This window comes from Pelophylax lessonae, assembly GCF_965119305.1.
Source record: "Pelophylax lessonae genome assembly, chromosome: 4".
Taxonomy (NCBI): Eukaryota; Metazoa; Chordata; class Amphibia; order Anura; family Ranidae; genus Pelophylax; species Pelophylax lessonae.
In genome coordinates this window covers 218,340,030-218,361,299 of record NC_138771.1, presented here as the reverse complement: position 1 = coordinate 218,361,299, position 21,270 = coordinate 218,340,030, and positions in this window count along the sequence as shown.

The window sequence follows — 21,270 nt, the reverse complement described above, 5'->3', positions numbered from 1 at the left end:
AATAAGACTCACAGAGACAGGCTTAGGTTTTGAAATAATAGGTACTTTATTTAAAGTAGCAAAACGTATATCGATATAATTTCCGCAAGATCCTGTGTCGATCATGGCCTTAGTGGTAATCCTAGTCTGGTCCCACTGCAATGTCAAACGAACAAAAAGATAAGGGTTAGAGGATGAAGTTGTCAATCCCCCTAGGAGGACATGTGAACACTCACCCTCTTTTTTGCGGACAAGGTGACAGACGCTTATCATGTGATCCGGGGATGCGCAGTACAAGCAAAGATTACTGGATCGTCTCCTGGCTCTTTCAGTAGTTGATAAAGGTGGGCGTATGGTTCCTACCTCCATAGGAGTAGGGTCAACGGCCGAAATCCGAGAAGGACTGGACAATGCCATTCCCATTTTTTCAGCCTTTCTTTCTCGCAGCCTCCTGTCTATGTTGATACTGAGTTGTATCAAAGCATCCAGGGTGTCCGGTAAATCCGCTCGGGCGAGCTCGTCTTTAACGGCTTCTGATAGGCCGAGTCTAAATTGAGTTCTCAGAGATGTATCTGTAATGTTCCGGTACCTTTGGTACCCTAAATTACACTTTCCACAAGTGTATGCGCCCCACCATTTACTTTTGGAAAGGTGCGCATACACCTTTAAGACTGGAGCTGTCATCACTCAGCGCCGGACTAGATGGCTATTTAAGGCGTCGGTTCTCACTCACATGTGTTCGTTCAAACACCCTTACCTGGATGCTAACCTTGCTTGAAGCTTCCATGCTTGCAAGCTTACTTCGCTGACGGAACCTCGCTGCGCTGATCCGTGTATCCCGCTACTGGATCATCCGCCTCTCCTGAACCACCCTTCGGCTGTATCGCTAATAGTGCTAAGTACCCCGCAGGGTAATTCTCTATAAACTTATACTAAGCTTACACTATCTAGCTCTGCATAGTAAAGACTGTTTATTACATCTGCATAACTAGATTGCTAGCTCTTGAGACTACTGCTACTTTTCTGCACTGGGTTGATCTCTTTTGTATGTCCACCTGCTATTCTGTCATCTGCTACCATACAACATTGCTAAACCTTCCTGCATCCATCTGCTACTGTCTCACCTTCAAGTGTCTATCACCTACCACCTCCACTCAACCTATCCCTCAACCTTCATCATTGTGTTACCACATACATAAAGTCATTCTAGGAACCAGCTTGCTAATTGTGTGTATTTACTGGCTGAAATAAGACCTTCCACACATGATGAGTCATTGAGGTTGGGAATGGTATCTCAGCATATCTCTTACATGACTACTGACGTGGAACTATTTCTGCTGCTGAAAATCCACACCATATAAGAAACGCAGGAGCGTTACAGTATCATTCCACCCTGAATCAAGGGTCCATCTTTTGAACTCTGCTACAAAGTCTTCTACAGGTCTCCTACCTTGTTTCAAGGACCTCAATTGAATATCGGCAGTACTCTGCCTATTGGGGTCATCACATAGACTAGTGAGTTCTGCTAGGAATAAAGCATAGGAGTTGAGAAGCTGATCATTTTTCTCAAAGAGAGAGTCTGCCCAGGCCCGTGGATCACCCGTTAGGTATGAAATAATAGTACAGACTTTGATATGATCAGTAAGGTAGGTACGAGGTTTTAGCAAGAAAAGTAACTGACAGGCATTTTTGAATTCACGAAATTTTTTGCGATCACCTGTAAACACTAGAGGAGGATTTATTTTGGGTTCAGGGGGCTGAGCAGCGGCAAGTTGTGATAGACGGGTTACCTGCTGCTTCAGAGCCTGATTGTCTTCTTTTAATTCAGTAAGAGCGTGTATTAACGCAGTCACTTGTTGTTTTAATTGTGTCACTTGAGTGGGTAAATCTGCTGAATCCATTTTAGGTTCGTTCAATCTGTAACGCTCCTGCGTTTTCTGAAACAAGATGGATTTGCAGCTGCAGAAAAACTCCACTCAGCAGTCATGTAGAGATACGTTGAAATACCAATTCCAACTCCCAAGACTCATCACTGTGGTCTGTCTGATTCAGCATACAAATATACACACACAATAAGATGTTCCTGGAGTGATAGATGTATATAGCAGTATAGTGGTGATGAGCTAAAGAGACAGGTATGAACAGTGACAATAGGTGAACAGCACTTGAGAGAAATGTTCATGAGAGTATAGATGGTAACAGGTAGGATGCAGATAGGTTAGCAATCATGTATGGTAGTAGGTGGTAGGATAGCAGATGACATACAGGAGAGACTAACCCAGTGCAAGGATAGATGTTAGTAGGCTCAAGAGCTAGCAATCTAAACAACAGTGCAGATGATAGTAACAGTCCTTAATATGCAGAGCTAGATAGTGTAAGCTTAGTAGGAAGGTTTATGGAGGATTCCCCTGCGGGGTACTTATCACTAATAGCAAGCAGTAGTAGAGAGGGTCGGTATGAGCGAGTGATCCGGTAGCGGGATACAGGGATCAGTAGCGAGGTTCCGACAGCGAGGTACACTTGTGAGCATATGAGCTTCAAGGCAAGTTGAACGAACATGTGAGTGAGAACGCCGGCGGTTGAAATAGCCGCTCTGCGGCGCTCAGTGATGACAGCATCGGTCTTAAAGGTGTATGCGCACCTACCAAAAGAGAATGGTGGGACGCATACATGAATGGGAAGTGAAATAAGGGGTACCAGAGGTACCAGAACATTAAAATGTTCAGCAAACAGGCAAAGGATCTATCCAGGCAGCAGGGAGAAACGTGGTCAATAAACAATCCAGGGTTACTAGAGGCAGCAGGCTGGGCTTTTAGCAGCTCTCTTCTCAGTGCTCAGGCTGCTCAGTTGTCAGATATTTACCAGCCACTCATTGTGTCCACAATGATCCACCTGGATTTTATTACCTGCCTTATTAGTCAGGCCTACAGACAGCCCCTTTTTGCTATTTAAACTGCCGGCTCATTCCTTTGGTGCCTTCGCCTGGTCAACATACCCAGTATGTGTTTTTCTGCATTGTTCCTGTTTGACAGTGCCTGGCTGACATTTCTTCTGGTTCCTGATTATTATCTTTGGCTTTCTGACTATGCTGATTCCTGGCTGCCTGATTTCAGCTTGTCTAAATACCCATTTTGGCTTCCTAAACCTGGCTTCTGTTTTTGATTACGTTTCTAATTTGTATCTTTTTACTTTTACATTAAAGATGTGATTTTAACTGCATTTCCTGTCCCTGCCCGATTCATGGTCCCTGACACAGGCAGAGGCAACACTGCACTGATGTGGTTATGATCAGGGACTTGTGTACCAGTGACCAGAAACACTGTTTCTGGCTTACACTGACCTGGTGACACTGGGACTAGTGTGGCAGCAATCAGGAGCAATGCTGCTGTCTTACACTTGACTTGTGACACTGCGACTGGTGAAGCGTTGATAAGGAACATTGTACCTTGCATACACTGCTCTGGTAACACTGGGACTGTTGTGTTGGTAAGCAAGAAAACTGTTACTTGCTGCATTGGTCTGGTGTTATGGCAATCAGGGACACTGGTTCTGGCGATACTGTGGCTGATGTTGTGATGATTGGAGAACTGTGACTGGCTGCACTTTTAGGATACATTCACATTTGTGGTTGGGGCCAGTAAAACCTTGCAGTTGAGCCACGGTTTTACCGTGGGGGTGTACACATGCTGTGGCAGCGATGCTTTGCTTAGCAGCTGTGGCAGGAATTATACTGTCTGTACACCCACTGATCGAGACCCATTCAATTAAATGTGGGTCCTTGTGTGGGGTCCAATGGATTAAAGCAGGTGATACAATGCCTTTTCACTGCCTGTCAAATGTTCTCTAAAGAGCAATCTGAACACAGCATTGCACATGCTAACAGGTCTTTATGATAATACTATGACTGTGTCAAGGCCTGGACCTGAACTCAGGCACTCTGCTCTGTCTGGCAGTAACTCTTCTTGCTATGCCACCTGAAATACTAGACAGCTCCCTGTAAAAATTTATTTGGGTACAATGTTGTTTGACTGAGTAATTGTCATCAAAGTGTCAGTGCTGAAAACTCAAAAATGGCAATGGCAGAAAGAGGGTGTAATTGTCCACTCCTGAAGTGGTTAAATAGAACAGGACCTAGTACAGAGCTTTGTGGTACACAAGGTTTCTATCCTTCAGTCAACTGCATACCCACTGAACTACCCAAGGGTTAAGTCCTAGCTTGTAGAACTTTTATTAGATCTTATGTTTGACTGTATCAAATGCCTTGCTGAAATCAAGATATGCTATGTCCAAAGCACCACCCTGTTCCAAAACATTAGTGATATACAGTAGTAAAAACAATTCAGTCAGATTAGACTGACATGATCTGCTCTCAGTAAAGCTAAGCTGCTTTTGTTCCAGGAAATTGTGTGCTTTTAAATGATCAATGATTCTTCCTTTTAGGAGTGCCATTCCTTGACTGAAACAGATGTTATACTCGCTGGCCTGAAATTCCCAGCTTTCATCTTGCTACCCTTCTTGTGGATAGGTACAATGTTAGCTGTCTGTTAGCAATAGGGAACTTCTCCTGTTAGAAGAGATTGAATAAAAAGATTGTTTTTTTTTTTTTTTTTTTTTTTTTACCATTAATCTTTTATTTTGAAAATGATAAAAGATACAAATACATAAGGCACAACCATAGCTTCCAAGATTGCATTGATAAAACAATAAGAGCAGCATAGTAATCTAGTCATGCTGTGGGTGGACAACTTCCCCAAGAATGGCCAGAGCTTCTAGGCAATTACAATAGTGCAAAAAAAACAAACAATGCACAAAGAGAAGTGAGTTCCAATGGCATAATACATCAAATCTAATAAGTAATCTTTTTTAGGTACATCAGTGATGGAAGGAAAATATACAATGGGATCACTAAAATGTAAAATGGCCACAACACTTATGATGGCGGAGACATGGATGTAGCAAACCATTTAAACAATTACAGTACATCTCCTGCTGGAATTCTCTTATGCTAAAGCCCAACTCACAACTTCTAAATGTCATGACCAATGGGCCTTATGGCTGGCAGACCACAGGAGCATTCCAGTCTCCTAACTTTACCTCCCCTTTCACTTCTATTTCACCCTCCTTCTTTAAGACTTAAAGCCCCATTACAACTAAAATATATACTCTATGTTCTCAGGGATCCTCACCTTTATTGTTTACTTCTCTAGATCCAATCTATGATGTATTATATATAAGAACAATGTAGCGCTAATCATCAGTAAAAAGTTCTCAGAAAGATTAAAAAGTCCATGTAAAGTCCCAATATGATCAGATGAAAAATGTAGCGAATCCATGATACCACCACCAGACACCCAGTTCACACTGACCCTTACCACATAACGATGATCCCCATGACAGAGATCCCAAATGCCAAAAATAGACTCAGTAGGACTCGATATGTATCCTGGATAATATGCGTCCTTCTCTGGAAGTCTCAGGTCAGTAGTCACAGGTATGTAGGGAATGAAGCACAAAGCAGTATCATAGCGCAGACCATTTATTAACCAGATCAAAATAATAGATTAAAAACACTTACAAGGATCCAATCATAACGAGCATGTAAAGCAGTCCAAATTGTTTCCAAGCATGTTCCGCCACGGCATTCCACCAAAATGATGGCCGCCACGTCTCCTCACTGTGGGCGAGCGTGTCCACTGTGACCGCCCGACGTACGTTTCGTTACACTGAACGTCTTCAAGGGGCCCCTTGAAGACGTTCAGTGTAACGAAACGTACGTCGGGCGGTCACAGTGGACACGCTCGCCCACAGTGAGGAGACGTGGCGGCCATCATTTTGGTGGAATGCCGTGGCGGAACATGCTTGGAAACAATTTGGACTGCTTTACATGCTCGTTATGATTGGATCCTTGTAAGTGTTTTTAATCTATTATTTTGATCTGGTTAATAAATGGTCTGCGCTATGATACTGCTTTGTGCTTCATTCCCTACATACCTGTGACTACTGACCTGAGACTTCCAGAGAAGGACGCATATTATCCAGGATACATATCGAGTCCTACTGAGTCTATTTTTGGCATTTGCGATCTCTGTCATGGGGATTATCGTTATGTGGTAAGGGTCAGTGTGAACTGGGTGTCTGGTGGTGGTATCACGGATTCGCTACATTTTTCATCTGATCATATTGGGACTTTACATGGACTTTTTAATCTTTCTGAGAACTTTTTACTGATGATTAGCGCTACATTGTTCTTATATTGCTTTTAGATCTGTTTTTTATTCCAGATTCTGTGTAGCAGCTTTTCTATTTGGATTTTATTACCAACTTCTGAAGTTTGTATGTTTGAAGCTTTGAATTTCAGTTAGCGCAGCAATTTTCTTTATTATGATGTATTATGCCATTGGAACTCACTTCCCTTTGTTCATTGTTTGTTATTTCACTCTCACTTTTGTGAGATACTGTATATGCTGATTTTTTTCTCCTTTACTATCCTACTTACCCCTTTATTGAACCATATTGTTTTTTTTACCCTTACTAATTTGCCTAACATATAACCTAATTTCTTCCAAGGTTGTAGATTTTAATAGTGATTAGTTATTACTGACTCCTACCAACCTTTTAATTCATTTTCCAGAAATTCACCCATTTCAGCACAATTTGCCCTTTTGAAATCCAAAACTTGAGTTTTCATATATAATTTTTCAGTTCTTATATAAGGACCTTTATAATACCACATGCCTGTCATTTCTCATTGGTCTCAGAAAACAACTAACACTTTTCAAAGATAAAAACAAGGGTGCCCTTATCTTGGTGTGTGGGTTTTGTGAATTAATCCTCTTGTCACACAGGTTTTTAATGGAGAGAAAGCAAAAAAGAACAAGTGGAAAGGATTAGTATAGTTAAAAAAATAAAAATCATTACTCCAGCTTTCTTCAAATCTCAAATTCCCTTATTTTTCTTTTTTTTTTTTTTCTGCCAAGTTCCAACTTCCTGTTAGATGGAGGCTATGTTCACTCTTCATGTTCCTACTCTATGTAGGAATGTAGCTAACCTCTCCTACGCACTTCTGAGATGAACTAGGGACTATGAAATGTATGTGCATAGAGCAGTGCACATGACCGTACATGACCATACATTACTCACTCCTGAGATGGACTATGGAATTCATTCCTAATAATTGAAAGTAAGTTGGAAAAGGAGAAGTTTGGGAGGTCACAGTGGACATTACAAGAAAGCAGAGTAGGAAACAATTTCATGAAAAATAGATTACAGAGCCATTAAGTAATGGATGTGTATGGATTGTTTTGCAGAATAAGGGTATAACTTAGTGTTACTTTAAAGCATACCTTGCACTAGAAACAAGGTACATTCATTATATCAGCCCCCTCCCTCTTACCATATGATGTATCTACAAAAATGCATCTTTTGGGAAAAAGGTTGACCTTACCACTGGATTCGGCTCATGATCCCTAGGTGAGGGTAATGACACACTTCTACAGGCTAGATCCTGGGAATAATAATACTATCACATCTCAGACTGTAGAGCTGCTGAAGCGTCATCACAAAAAAATAGGGGTACTCAGCATTTCTTACATGAAGGATAGTGACATCACCCCCTGCATTGCTGTTGCTGGGGGTAAAGTAAGTCTAACTTTTTACCACAAGTGCGTTATTGTACATACACCATATGGCAATTTATAAAGGTGGAGGGGTCCTTGCAGACATTGCATGGTCCACTTTATAAAGGTATTTTTGTTGCTGTCATAATCCCCCTTATTGGGAGTTCTACTAACTTCCCTTTCCAATAAAGTAAGGGGAAATCTCTTTAGTTAGAAAATGGACAAAGATAAAAACCTGACAATGGTTCTAACCCTTCTCGCTCTATTCCAAATTAAAAAAACAAACAAAAAAAAAAAAACCTTTGGCTGGAGTTGGCCTTTAAGAGACTCACATTCGGTTATGTACATTTCCTTGACTTTTCATCAAAGGGGCATCTGGATCCACCACATTTATCACCAACAAAATGTCAAGTAATAACATAGCATAGAAACTGATATACTGTATATATAGTATATATTTTCATTTTTATTGTATGTTAAAGCAATACCATCCAAATGACTTCTCTGTCTCTAATGATGTCATAATATGCATAGTGAACATAGATTTAGTATAATCCATATCATCACTATAATCGTTATCACCTGGCTGCATTTTGATAGAAATGTTGATGGTATTTCCATAGTGAATTTTTATATTTTAATTTATATCTTGCTTGACATATCAGCGATGGCGCTTCACATAATTTAGGCAGAACGTTGATTTATACAGTGACATTTGTGGAGACGGAATGTTTGCAAAAGATTGCCCTTTTAAGTGACGCAGACTTACCAGATTCTCAGATGTTCATAAATGAGATTTTTTTTTTACCAACGGTAACTTAGCTTTCAGTAAGCATAAATGATATCAGGAGCAAAAAGGAGACAAGATAAAATTTATAGGCTACCTGAAACAGCACAGCTGAAAGCAAGGAAAAAAATTGAATTAACTTTGTAAGCTGAAAAGCTGCAATGAAAAATGACTGGAGGACAAGATAGGAAACAAAAGAAGCGACATACAGTATTTATTTTAAACTAAACAAGCAACACTAAGTTCTTTGTTGCAAAAAAAAAGAAAATTATGATCTACTTGCTTGATATGGATATAATAAAATAGTCAAAATTTATTGTAGCGAAATGAACTATGGGCATATAATATGTTATAAAAAACATGGTGTATGGCTTTATGGATAAGGCTGGGACTCATTTTCTATTAATGTAGTTTATAATGAAAGTTAGCTTCTCCTATTCATTAAATTATTCACAGTGCTTGTATAAAGAAAAAAAACAATATGGTAATTTTTCTTATTGCCAATTTCCATTATGTATATTTTACCATCTTGTCAAGCTTTCTCATCATTTCAAAACAATACCAATATTCTCTTCTACAGATCATTCAGTTTTGGCACTGATATTTTGGCAGAGATACTTCCCAGCAGAGAACTATTAGGTTCCAGTGTCCATAACAGGGGCGTAACTACAGGGGTTGCAGGGGTTGCAATCGCAACCGGGCCCCATGCTACAGGGGGCCCATGCAGCTCCCCTGTACACCTGGATAGGAGGGGCGGCAGGGGCAGCATGTAGAGGAATCACTGTCCTCCTTTTTCCTCCTGTAGCTGCAGGAGGAAAATGGAGGAGATTGGTTACTCTGTATGCTGCCCCCACCACTCCTCCTATCCACTACACTTGTGTTCTGCTGTCTTTGGGCCCCTGTGTGCTTCCCTGGTCCCCCGCCCCTACTGTGCTGCCCCCCCCCACTGTGCACCCTCCCCTCTCCTGCTGGCTGCTGAAGGGGATGGTTCACAATAGATAACCAGGAAGGGGTCGGTAAATATGTCATCTACCAGCTCCTTCCTTTTCTGAATGGACAGAGTCATAGTCAGTGACATTGTAAAAAAATAAAAAAAAATTATAAAAAATAATACAATTAAAATACCAAAAAATAAAAACTACTGACACCAGTGGGTGAACTTCCAGGATCGCAAAGGTCAAATCTGCGACCGGGGCCCTGGTATTCCACCACCATTGGGAGGCCCCAAGATGGCAGGAAGGGGGCCCAGTGCAGAACTTGTGAAAGGGCCCCGAAATGAGAGTAAAGGGCCCCAGGATCAGTGGGAAGAGCCCCAGGCTTGAAGGGAAGGGCCCCGGCCAGGGGTCCGGGGGGCCCTTCATGGTTTCTTGCACCAGGGCCCTGAAGGTTCTAGTTACGCCTCTGGTCCATAAGGTACTGTAAATGCAATCATTAATGGTTCATGGTTAAGTTATAGTTAGGCTTAGGGTCAAAGCTTACATTTAGGAAGAGGGGTATAGTTAAGTGTATGAATTAAGTGATAAAAGATAACTTTTCATGTTAGGTTAGGGGTTTAAGGGGATCGTATTTGTATGAGTAGTGCAGAGGGGACTTTTTAAATTATTTCTTTATTTTCCATTTTTACTCTAGCAACAGAGTCATTTTAAAGTAGGTATATACCATAACTAAATGTCATACTGTATAATTTATTAAAGCTTAGTGTTAATAAACAACATTTTTAAACTACAATACTTTTACTATATTTTTACCTTTTGCTGCATCTTAATGCTGCCATTCTTCAGTGGCCTGTTTGTAGGCTCTGAGCATTAAATAGCTTTGGGAGCCAAAGAAGATGGCTTGTGTAGGTAAGCAGAAAGTATAGATACAGCTCTTTACCCTTATATGTATGAATAGAATAAATAGGCTTATGTGCCCAAAACTAAAATATAATGTATAATCACAAATACTGTATAACAGATTTTAAATGTGCATTGCTTTTGGTACAATAGGTAGTTGTTCTCATAGGTTTCGGTTATTTTAGGATGTCTTTATAGAAACTGTGCAATTAAATAATATTAACATTAGGCGGTAATTGGTGTCAACTTATTTTCCTTTTTTTTATTTCATTGGAAGTAAAAGTGATAAAAATGGTTTAGAAAGTAGATTTGATATATCTTTTCTGTCAAACTAAAGATTGGTCCTTGTCATTTTTTTTATAGTCTATGTTTTGTAAATGTGATACTTAAGATTCAAATTCTTTATGTTAATAAGACCCTTCTTGACTTAACTCTAGCTATAAAGTTAATTCTAAAAAAATGTTTACAAGCACAGTTTCTGTTATATACAGTTTTATTCTAGCTATTTGGCCAGTTGTGTTATATTGCTTTATTTAGGATACTTGTGCAGCAGCTATTTATTCAGGCTGTTATCTTTACAACGCATTAGGCAGCCACAAAAGTCAAATTTGTAACAGCTTTCAAAATAAGTTTATGTCACAGAATAGACCAAAAGTCAGTCCAAGTAGGGAGAAAATGTGTTTATTACAATAGGACTCAAGGCACTTACAATGTAAGGTAGGAACAGCAGGTACTGCATAGGTCATTCCTGCACAGATACATTTCAAAACTCCCCTCCTATACCTGAATGGGCACTAACATAATAAACAAATTTCCTATTTGCTAATACAATTGTACACTATATTGTCAAAAGTATTGGGACACCTGCCTTAACACGCACATGAACTTTAAACCACTTCAGCCCTAGAAGTATCACCCCCCTTCATGACCAGGCCATTTTTTTGCAATACAGCACTGCGTTACTTTAACTGTCATAACCGCGTTACTTAAATTGCGCGGTCATACAACGCTATACCCAAATAAAATTGATGTCCTTTTTTTCCCCATGAATAGAGCTTTTTTTTGGTGGTATTTGATCATCTGTGGTTTTTATTTTTTGTGCTATAAACAAAAAAAGACTGACAATTAAAAAAAAAAATGTTTTTGTGTGATAAATGTGATAAATTTATGGAATTTTTTTTTTTGTAATGGTAATGATCAATGATTTTTAGCAGGACTGCAACACTGTGACGGACAAATTTGACACTAAGTGACACTTTTTGGGGACCAGTGACACCAATACCGTGATCAGTGCTAAAAAAATGCACAGTCATTGTACTAATGACACTGGCAGGGAAGGGGGTTAACATTAGGGGCAATTAAAAGGTTAAATGCTTTCTAACTGTAGGGGGGTTCTCTGGCTGTGAGAAGACCGAGATCTGTATTCCTGCTTAGCAGAAAACCTGGATCTCTTTATTTGCTACTAGCGGAACGGAGATCTGCCTTGTTAGCCTAGGCAGACCTCAGTTCTGTCTCTCTCTGGAACGATCAGCTGGTCCTGGTGAACATTGGGTCCGCTGGACCCGCTAAATGGCTCGCACTGTGATTGGACACAGATGAGCGAGTCCTGACCTCAACCCAAAAGGACACCTTTGGAGTGAATTAGAGCACAGACTGCAAGCCAGGCCTTCTCGTTCACATCAGTGCCTGAGCTCACAAATGCGCTTCTGGAAGAATGGTCAAACATTCCCAGTAGACACACTCCTAAACCTTGTGGACAGCCTTCTTAGAAGAGTTGAAGCTGTTATAGCTGCAAAGGGTGGGCCAACTCAGTATTGAACCCTATGGACTAAGACTGGGATGCCATTAAAGTTCATGTGCGTGTAAAGCTCAATACTTTTGACAATATAGTGTATGTCACTTGAATATAGTGGTATAATTGCCTATAGGGATTACATTATCATATAAATAATGATTACTTTTAGGAAGTTTTCTCAAGCAGCTATGCCTTCCTAAATGCACCTAGATTACTAATACAGTGTATACAATGTAACAGCCTTTTCCTAAAAGGTTTTACACATTATGCAGAAAATGAATTTGAGGTTTCAGCCTTCTTGTTCCCACAAAATAAAGAAACCTAGTGTAATAATTGGAAATACAGATGGCCCCTTTGTATTTAAACCACCATTTTACTACATTTGGAACCTTGAAACAGTTTAGTTAGTTTAGTTTATGCTAGCATGAAGGTGTGGCATGAACTTTTAGTTTTGTTTATTATATTGCCCTGCCATGTTCCTTTTTTGCTAGTTTCAAGCAAATCAGAGTAGCCGCCAAAGGACAAAGTGTAATGCACTGATGTAATGTAATAATGTTTAATGTGAAAAAGCACATTTTGGAAAACAGATGTCACTTTACTGTATTTAGATCAAATAAAAATGGATTTGGATTGGTTCAAATGGATAAATTGTCATTCTATACAACTGTGTGTTTATTATATATGCCCGTGAGAAGGGATGAGCTTGAGGTTTGGGATGATGGTGAGTTTGACCCAAATTATAGCTGTTCAAGGTTTGCTGGACTTGTGAACTAAATGGCCAGCTTTGGCCATTCACCCACCAATAAATAAAGCTTTCTGGCCCATCCGCCAGCTTGTTTCACATAGTGAACAAGGCAGTGGATTTCCAGTGTGACGTCAAACAAATCATGACTATATTTGGTCAGTGACCTCAGCCAGGTTTCCTGGTGCTGCTGTTTACATTCCAGCAGCACAAAGGAACTGTCAGTTGTGATGAGAGTCCGATGGGAGAGGTTCGCTCTGCATGGGTTGTCATACTCTTGTCATCAGGTCATTTGGGGAATTATTCATCATTGGATCACTGGAGTACACAATTGAAAGATTGTACTTTTGCTCCATGGATGTGGGGGTCTACAACTCTTTGGAAAATGGAAGCACTCCTCAGAATAAGGTGTCCCCACATACCTGCCCCCTAACATGAAAGAGTAAGGGATACTTGGTACCTCTTATTACGCATTCACAAAAGAGTACCATGTAAATAAATTCACACACCATTGACTAGTCTTGTTTAAAAAAACATGTCCCACAGAGTAAATGTATCCTCAGTCATATTGTTCAGCAATGTAGATCCAATATTAACCAAAGTTAATGATACCTAATGACCTTCTGACACAAACATGATGACCCATGCCACTGATCTTCTCCCACCAGACACCTGCCGGAAATTAGAGCTACCTGGCCAGCTGCTGAATGTCGTCAAAGCTAGCCAGTGATGCTAGCTGACATCATTGACCAAAGGTGGTCAAACAGAAGCAGGTAAGAGAAGAAAGTGAGAGTTATAATAGTTGTCTTTTTCCTTTTTTTCTTTTCAAATTTCGCTTTTTCTGTAGTACAACATACAGGTGCACCACTTGACGTGACAGCTTAAGACATTCCCCAGGCAAGTTATTAAAAGGAATTGTGCATTTTTAATGTTGCCCCTTAAGCCTTAATAAAAGACGCACTCCCCACTGAATAGCATTTTTAAAATGTTTTGCTTCCCTTTGCTTTGGTACATGTCTCCCATGGCAGCTACCCTAGTCATGTCATGATCGGACTCATATAATTTCATTGCAGTTCAGGCAACGTTTTGGGATTCACAAATTTTAGATTGGGTTCATGTATCCTCTCGTGAAAAGAACCTGGGGCAGTTTCCCCATTGCTACCTGTGAGTTGCTCTTGCTTACCTGACACACTGACAACACTGTGGACTGCAAAGGAAAATGTAATAGTGTTGGGGGCTGTATTACTTTGACATTCATCATGGCACCCACTGTAAACATGCTGAACAGAAAACCTGCTGCTTCTGTGCTATTATGACAGCTATTAAATTGGTTAGGCCTATATACTATTTCACTTTTTTGTCTCTGTGAAAAATATATAAAAAAAATATAAAATGGATAGTGTTTTTGCAGTTCTTGTTGGGTAATAAATAAAATTGCAGTTTTACAAACTGAAAACCTATTATTATCTACACATGCTTCCTGAACATAACTGTATGGTGGAATGAAACAGTTCTGTTTGGTCTACTAAACAATCTTACGTTGGAAGAGGTCTAAACAATGGAATGGAAATGACTCAGAAATAATAAAATGTGACTAGTTCTAGATTTCATGTTCTTGTTACGCATGCTGCCCCTCTAACTATTATATTTTTACACATTAATATTATAGATACATTTTACTTGAATGGTATGAATGTTTTATAAAAAAAAAAAAAAACTTTAGGCTTATTAGGTGGCTTCTTTTACTTTTCAGCACTGTTTGTATATAATTATCTGCACAGTTATAAAATCACTTAGAGATTACATTATCTCCCATTGCTCTTCATTGACATTAACAACATTCTATAAATACTTTCACCTAAAGATTGTCCTGTAGTTCATTTTCTCAACTGCTCTTGCCAGTGGTGTTGTTAGCACTCGACAGGTTTAAATAGGAAAAGGTAGAACACAATATTAGATCAAAATAACACACATACTATATGCAATGCAGTTTTAGTTATATAAAAACTCTCTCTCTCTCTCTCTCTATATATATATATATATATATATATATAGTAAGTGATGTAAGCTATCAGTGCTAACAATTGTTCCTCTCTTCCATTTACCAAGTTGTTGGAAACCCATTATCCCAGTGCTGAAAGCTCAGTATGGACTAGGATGAGACTTTTCAGGCCAGCAGACACAACCGAGGAAGGCTTTAGTACACCCATTCATGACTGGAGTTGTATACAGAACTACTGAAATGGGGATTTTATGTTATTTTTATTATAGAAGTTATGAGTTAGTGATATTATTTAATTTAGAAAGGTTGTCTTTTCAGTAAACTACAACCCTCAGCTGTATCTGTACGATTTACTAGTGGTTCTGAATGCACAGTTGGCCATTGGAGTATAAAGGAAAGATTTGCATGGCTCTGCCCACTACCCTGAAATGAGAAATGATTCTTCTATTTTTTGGGATATGTGATGGGATAAGACCTCTGAATATCTTCTGTTTAAATAAGGTGTTACAGTGCTACCCAAAATGTATGCCTGTTCTAGCACATATGAACACATTAGAAAAGGCTAACACATTTTTCAAGTGCGTGATTTAAAAAAAATACCTTTCTTACTCACCTAGGTGGATGCAGCATTGGTCTCATGCTGCATCTGTTTCCCACCACCTATAAGACTAAGAACTGAGCGATCAAGGAGCGCTGCTCTCTCTCTCAGCTCTCGGGTCCACTCTGAGCACAGAGTGGTGACTGTCAGTCACTGGTTCTGTGCTCTGCTTTTCCAGCACCCACTGGAGAACTAGGCTGTGGAGGGGGAGTGACTGGCACAGTCTTCCAGCAGCACACTAAGAGGCTGAGCTATCTGCCAATCCAGGCATCTGGGTGGATCCCTAGTTGAGATCGATTCAGAGTCTGGACCAACTGTGGAGTGACGTCAGTCGACAGCGAAATTTAGCCCACTGTCAGCTGAAAACAGGTCACGAGAGTGAAGAACTAAGTGCATGTCTGTGACCCACAGGGGAAGTAGGTCCAAAAGAGCTTTGGTCCTACTTCGTCTTTAAGAAACTGGTAATAAATAATTCAAGCACAAATAGGAGAACAGTTAGTGGTTAAAAAGATCTGCCGGGCATCCAGCTAGAACACAACCTACATCCTCCAAAAGCAGCACAAATCAAACACTATAAACAATTCCTGCAGTGCTCATACACAAATCTTTAGTGAACAAATAAACATAAGAGGAATAAAAAACATTTGTAAAAATAAGACAAAATACTCATTCTGTTGACTGAATGTTGTTTCTGAGCTGTAACTGTGTTATTTCAAAGTTGCTAATACAGTGTAAGAAAACGTGTGCCTGATGACAGGTTCAAGCAAAGCAAGAAAGAGGAGCATCAATTAACTACGGTAAACACAAAAAGGCTGGGCCATTGACAAAGTCTAATAGTAAAACAAAACTCTGAGTCACTAAACAGATGACAGTGCAATGATAAAATATCCCCTCAGTGTCCTGTGTATTTCCACAGATGGAATACACTAAGTCCCCTACATACAAACAAGTTTGGTTTTGAGAGCACGTTTGTAAGTCCAATTTGTTTGTAAGTCCAACAAAGTACCCAGTCAACACAATCGGCCAATCAAATTACTCTAATAGGTTTATAACACATTTCACACAAATAATAAATGGAAAAAAAGGTTGAAATAAAGATAAAGTACTGTGTACAGTAAAGTACACTGAAGCACAACCACTTGTAGAGGATGCACGTATAAGAATGTATACCAGAAATGTGAACTAACTCACGTGATTGAACATACAAACACATGTTCGTATCTTTGAAAGTTTGTAACCTGAAAGTTCGTATGTAGGGGACTAACTGTATTTTATCATTTATATTTATAAACATGTTGTGTCTTTTTAAAATATTGATAATAAAGAGGTGCTTCAGTCAAATGTGCAAAAATGAAAAGTCAGCAGCTACAAAAACTGTAACTGCTTAACATTAAAAAGCAGACACTCACCTGTCCAAGGATTCAGCTCCATCCTCACCTGAACCGGTTCTTCACTGTCCCCCACCTGTAACTGGCCTTTGCAGCAAGGAGCACATGAAAGGTTGACACATGTCAAACAAAACAAAAAATTCCTGCGTCCCCCTTCCATGCTTCAAAGGCCAGTTATAGGTGGGGGCAATGGTCATTTGTTTGTACTGTTGAAATACTGGTGAGGGGACACACTGGACACCTTTACTGCCATTGTGCTATGTGCTGGGTGTCTGGTGCGCCCCTATGCCTTTAGGGAGGGGTAGGTTCCCCCCAGGCTCACCTGCCCTCTGCCTATCCATTATTATACATGTGCTTCTTCTATGGAGGCTCTCAGATGTAGCACCCTACAGGTAGGTGCTAGGTAAAGGTATAATGGGCCTTGGCTGCCTAACAGCAGGGCCATGATTTCAGCTGGGCTGTCATGTCTCCCAGGTGTGGTTACTGAGAGGGGAGTCTCCCCACTGGCTCTGTGAGAGGATTCCCATTGGGCAGTGGAGGAAATCCAATCAGTGGCACATTCGGGCTTGTATCTACCCCAGAAGGCAGATTCGGCCACAGAGGATTCTGGGAGGGGGTATAAGTCTGAAGGGAGCACATGATACAGCGTCTTTGGCGGGAAGCAGAGTCCCAGGAGGGAGAGTACGGCTGTCTCTCCTCCTGTCAGAAGGATCAGATGTCTTGGGTGGCTGCCTGAGTAGCCAGAAGGGAGAGCTGAGCTGCAGAGAGGATCCGGTGTGCCGAGTACCAGTGGAGAAAGAGGGGTTCAGTTCCAGGAAAGCCTTCCAAGGTCGTGAGTACTGTGAACTGCCCCTGGGGTCTGCCTAGTGTAGAGGGGACCACTCCGGTGAAGGTCCCAGGGATCCTGGAGCCTGCAAGTGTAAAGGGGATTGCCTAGTGAAAGGACCCTGAAGTGTTAAGGGGTTTGTCTAGTGAGAGGACCCTGAAGTGTAGAGGGGGCGCCAGTGGTTGGACCCTGAAGAGTCAAGTGTGCAGTGTTAAGAGTTGCAGCAGTACAAGCAGTTACAAGGAGCTACCTCAGTCAGTAAAGGACTAGAGGGAGTCATACACAGGACTTTTGAGCTAGACAGAGTGTCAAGAGTCAAGGATCATTACAGTCCTGGATCTTTTGAGTTAACCAAGGAGTTAAAATCGAAAGTTCTAGCACAAGTTCAGCATAACAGTATTTTCAAGTGACAGGAAACGTCATTCAGCCGGCGTCAGGACAACGCCAACAGGCATTTTTCTGTACAGTGTCCCAGTTAAACCTAGTTGAGCCAGAAGAGTATCCCACTCATTCCCTTCTCCCATCCCCATTATAAAATAGACAACACAAACCAAAGATGCCGGAATGGTCATTGTCTCAGTTCTTACACTTGGGTTTTCAACTTAAATGTGTTGGAAGTGTTTCCGGTAACAATGGCAGACCCACCTCAGGCCCAAAGCCTGGAAATATTGCTACACAAAATTTTGTTAGGACTGCAGATAATACTGGGGTTCTGTGAAGTGACTCTGCAGCTTACGTATGTATTTGCGAATGTGTGCTAACTAAACCCCTGTTTTTAATGCATACTGTTAGACAGGACAATTCAGTTGGTTGCACACAAAGTTGAGCTGGGTAATTTTTTCGGTTTTGTTTGGCACACATGCTTGGACTGCACTAGCAACATTGAAACAACACAGTTGCAGCTCATAAGCAACCTACAGCCAGCATTATTGAGTGAATGTTTTATCTTATTGTTACAAATGTTATTTATCCCTCTGGTGTTTTGCTTTAGCCCTGGTTCTCACCAGTGTGACTTGTCATATGACTTGACAGTTCGAAGTTGCATGACAAGTCCCACCTCATTTGCGGCAATGGAACAATTTTAAATTGATGCAATTTAACCACTTCAATACAGGGCACTTTCACCCACTTCCTGCCCAGGCCAATTTTCAGCTTTTAGCACTGTTGCATTTTGAATGACAATTGCACGGTCATGCAACACTGTACCTAAACCAAATTTATGTAATTTTTCCCACAAATAGAGCTTTCTTTTGGTGGTATTTGATCCCCGCAAGGTTTTTTCATTTTTGCTTAACAAATAAAAAAATACAGAAAAGTTTGAAAAAAAAAAAGTTTTTTTTGTTTATGTTGTACAATTTTGGAAATAGATACTTTTTTATTCCTGCACTGATGAGGCTACACTGACAGGCACTGATGGGGTGGCACTGATGGGGTGGCACTGATGGGGTGGCACTAATATGCGGCACTGATAGGCAGCACTGATGGGCACTGATATGTGGCACTGATAGGTAGCACTGATTTGCAGCATTGGTGGGCACTGATAGGTGGCACTGCTGGGCACTGATAGGCGGCATTGATGGGCACCGATAGGTGGCACTGATGGGCACTGAAAGGCGGCACTGTTGGGCACTGATAGGTGGCACTGATGGGCACTGATAGACGGAAATGATCAGCACTGATGGGTGGCACTGATGGGCACGGATAGGTGGCACTGGTGGGCAACAATGGGCACTGGTGGGCAGCACTGATAGATGGCAATGATGGGCACTGGTGGGCAGCACTGATGGGGAGGGCACTGGTGGAAGGCACTGATGGGGAGGCCACTGGCGGGCTCCCTGAGCCCTTATTGCCATCCCTGGTGGCCATGGTGGGCATCCAAGGGCCATGGGTGGGCATCCCTGGGGTCATGGGTGGGCATTCCTGGTTGTTCTAGTGGCACCCCCCCCGAGGGTCTGGACTGGCAATCAATGATCTGATTACCAGTGCAGACCCCCCCTGTCAGGAGAGCCGCAGATCGGCTCTCCTCTACTCGTGCCTGTCAGGCACGAACTAAGGAAAGCCGATCAACGGCTCTTCCTGTGTACTATGTGACCAGCTGTGATTGGACATAGCTGGTCATATGGTAAAGAGCCTATGTCAGTAGGCTCTTTACCGAGTTTGGAGATGCGGTGTGTCAGAGTAAAACGCTGCATCACCGATCGCGGATCTGCACACCCCCCGGGGGCGCGCAGAGCGCATTATCCTGCTGACATCATATGACATCCGGTCAGGATAATGCAACCACTTTCCCGCTGTCAATCGCCTATAGGGCGGGCAGGAAGTGGTTAAATCACAGTGACTTTGAAAAAGATTCCTGCACAATTTGTGTGCGATTTCCGTGCGACTTGCATTGACAGCTGTTAAATTAAAGGCCCGTACACACGTACCGATCGTCGGCATACAAACGTCGGTGGACGAAGGATCTGCCGATTGTACGCGTGTTAGTATGGTGCCTCCGACAGATGTCTGCGCACAATCCGCGGACAAAAGTCTTTCTTGCAAACATGAAAATTTTTGTATGCCGACACCAGAACGGACGATTGTTCGCCTGTCAGTACACAATTCGGCCGACACACAGCTACAAATCCCAACACGCATGATCAAACCAAATGAGTTCCCGGAAGAATTTTCTCTAGTAAACTCAACATTTTATTCAGAAAGAACTTTCGGCTCGCGGAAGTCCAAGAAATAGGTGAAATGCGGAGCACATGCTCATCTTGATAAATGTGAGAAGAAGGAAGATGCTGCTCATAATGCCATACTTTTCTAATAAAAAGGCATGTGTTCTGTTATGATGAAGATAATGTTTGTCTATTCTATCTGTTCTATCAAATTTTAGAATTAAATAATTTGAACTCTTCACCATTATTTTTGTATTTTCACACCAAAGATCTAACTATTGATATGACCCTTTATTCTTGTATGAATTAATTTCTAAAACATATTTTTCAGGTTATGCACAATATTAAACATGTTAACAAATTCAGATAGGCCATTTTTTATTTTCATTTTCTTTATTTTTTGGATCTCAGCAAAAAAAAAACAAAGCAAACATCAATACTTTCCGTATAATAAACTAAACATAAAAAAGGTCCATTTGGACAAAATTAAACTAGAAACTGGCAAACAGGGGTAAAATAAATAATAGGGGGTTACAAAAATTAAAGTTGCTGGTAACTGAAATCAGGTTGCCATGAGGGCAGGTTTGGATCCTGCTGGCCATATTGCCACTGGCCATGTGGCATTTGGCGAGGTGGTGGGTGTTGTGGAGGTGGAGGTGGAGGTGGAGGTGGAGGGCACGGGTGCTCCTGGCATGCATGGCTGTGCTCAGTAAGTATGCCGTTTTCAGCCTTTTGCAGCACATCGAGGATGATTTTTCTGGCATACTGACACTGCCTGAGGTCCACCTTATCCAAAATTTTTGCCGTCATGTTGCCGAAGGACTCATTGGCCTCCGGTTTCCGACGTAGGGCTATGGTGGCCTCCTGGATAAACTCGTCGGTGATGTCATCCACGTGCTTCCTCTTTTGCCTCCGTTTGGCAGGAGGAGGTGGTGGTGGAAAGAGTTCCACAGGCTCCTCAGGCTCCGCAGGCTCCCCAGGCTCCTGGCTGCAACCTGGCTCCTCCTCAGTGACACTTCCCTGTTGATGAAATAAACAATTG